Genomic DNA, 2476 nt, shown 5'->3' on the forward strand with positions numbered 1-2476 from the left:
GGAGTTTCGCTCTTGTTACGCAGGCTGGAGTGCAATGACGCGATTTCGGCTCACCTGCAACCTCCGCCTCCTGGCTTCAGGCAATTCTGCCGCAGCCTCCTGAGTAGCTGGGATTACAGGCACATGCCACCATGCCCAGCTAATTTTTTGTATTTTTTAGGAGAGATGGGGTTTCACCATGTTGACCAGGATGTCTTGATCTCTTGACCTCGTGATCCACCCACCTCGGCCTCCCAAAGTGCTGGGATTACAGGCCACCGTTGGCTGGGCTTCTAAGGTCTACACCTCATACCCCTGAGATGAGGCAGCCCAACTTATGCTCTCCAGTGTGGCTAGGCTCTTGGGCTGTGCTTTCATACAAAACCCTCCACCTTCAAGGTCCACTTCCCTCTGGCAGCCATCCTAGCCAAAGCCAGCAGGCCAGGGCTCCAGGCTCCAGCAGTTTGCCTGTGTGGTGGTTGATTGTGGGTTCCTTCTACATCCTGGTGCCACGTGGACGATCGTTCTTTCCTCCCATACTTCTGAGTCCTCCCTTAGGGGTGCAGTGGTGGCTGGGACAAATGAGGGCTCTGCCCATGATACGCAAAGTTGCCATCCACTGGAAGGGACAAATGCATGGGGCCGTGGGTGTGAGTGAGGGGAGGCTAGGGACGATCTTTGTCCTGAGAGCAGCAGTGGACAGCTACATGAGATTAGAAAGAATATTCAGTGGCATACAGACGGGTGGGCAGAGGTCTGAGACATTTAGGAGGTCCTGGGGGCTTCGGGGGGCAGCATCCAGGTGGTGCTCTTCCTGTACAGAGGTGGCACATGGGGGTGGGGAGCAGGTCTGGGAGAAGGAGAAAGGTGATGGAATTTGAGATCCTGTTTGTGACCTCCATCCAACTGAGGTGAGTGTCCCCTCTAGCCCAGGGGGTCAGTGCCTCTAAAGCCAGGAGCTGGGCTGGGACAAGATTCTGCAGTCGCTGGTAACTCTGCTGGCCTCTACTGGGAGCAGCAATCTGGATCCTCTGTGGGAGGACCCCAGCACTAGGAGGGCCCTGCTCAGGTAAGGGCTCTGCCCAGGCTGAGCTGCCGAGAAGTGGTTGGCTTGTTTACTTGTCCCCAAGTAGTGTTTGCATTGATGCCCACACTGGCTCTACTTCTCTTCCAACCTACCCCGCCTCCCTCCTGCACCAGCATGGCTGAATGAGGGGCTTGCTCCTCCCCATCCCACTCTCTGCCTGTGCCAGCCTGGTGATGCCCCCCTCCAAGTCCCCTGCTCCAGCCCCACCCTTCCTGGCTATCTGGCCACACCTGGAGAGTCTACTTGCCGTTCCTCCTCAGTGAGCCTGTGGCCGCATGTGGCCTGCTCCCCAAAGAATGCAGATGCCCTCTTTCTGCTCATGCCTTCTGCCAGCTCTCAGGTCCCCAAAAGACACATCCTCACTGGGACCTGGCTACACACGGGACATTTGTGCCCAACCTCCCAGCTCCTTGGGCCTAAGAGTGGTTCTGCCCCAGTTGCCCCTGGTAGACACCCTACTGCTTCCCAGTCCAAGTCCAGCTTCCCTGCTGGCTCCCTAGGACCTGTCCCTGTCTTGCTCCCTTCCCACAGCTTCCCTCTGTTCTGTGCTGTCACCGACCTTGCCTGATGCAGGAATTCCCGCTCTCCAGCCCCAACCTCTCCTGGAGGTCCGACAGCCGTCTCCAGCAGAATCTATCACCCAGGCTCCCCCAGCCCCCTTCACTCCTCAGTGAGGAGGACTGCAGGGTTTCCACCCCGGGGGTCTCCCTCTGTCTACCTCCACTTCCTACGGCAGTCCACAGCCAGGTCATTCTACCTCTTCTGCATCCCTCCCATCCGTCCCTACGGAGACCCCTTCCCCCCAGGCTTCAGATCCGGACCGAGTCTACTACAGGCCTCAAGCATCCTGCTCAGTCCTCCCCTTGGGCGCTTTGAGTGCGCCTGAGTGCTCAGGGGGAGCTGACCGCACATCCCAGCACTACGAGGGCTTCGCGGTGGGGTGCCGTGGAGTTGGCTTTCGGCTTCGACTTGGGCCGTCGGCGACCCCCACTCCCTTGGCCAGTTCCGAGGCGCTAGGGGCGGGGGTGGGCTTGGGGAGTCGCGTCCGTGTCCCCCACCCGCCTTGCCGTCCTGGGCCTGGCTACGCAGTGGGCGCGCAGAGACGGCTGCTTCAGTAGACGTCTAGGGAGCAGAGGGAAAGGCGCGGGAACCGGGGATTCCTTGGGTACCTTCCCTGCTCTCCAGCGCTCGGCGGGCCTCCTCTAAGTTCGCCCCCAAGTTTGCGAGCGGCCGCATGGGGGCGGGGGCTGCGCGGAGGGGCGGTGGCGAAGCCGGAGGGTGGGGTCTGGCGCGCGGGGCGGGCGCTGCCGCCTGGCCGGCCGCGGCTGGCCCGGGATCAGGGAGCCGATGTGGAATTTCCTGCCCGGCCCGGCGCCCCTCCTGCCGCCCCCCGCCCGGCCTCGCACTCCG

This window comes from Cebus imitator, unplaced genomic scaffold (assembly GCF_001604975.1).
Source record: "Cebus imitator isolate Cc_AM_T3 unplaced genomic scaffold, Cebus_imitator-1.0 Scaffold461, whole genome shotgun sequence".
Classification (NCBI taxonomy): Eukaryota; Metazoa; Chordata; class Mammalia; order Primates; family Cebidae; genus Cebus; species Cebus imitator.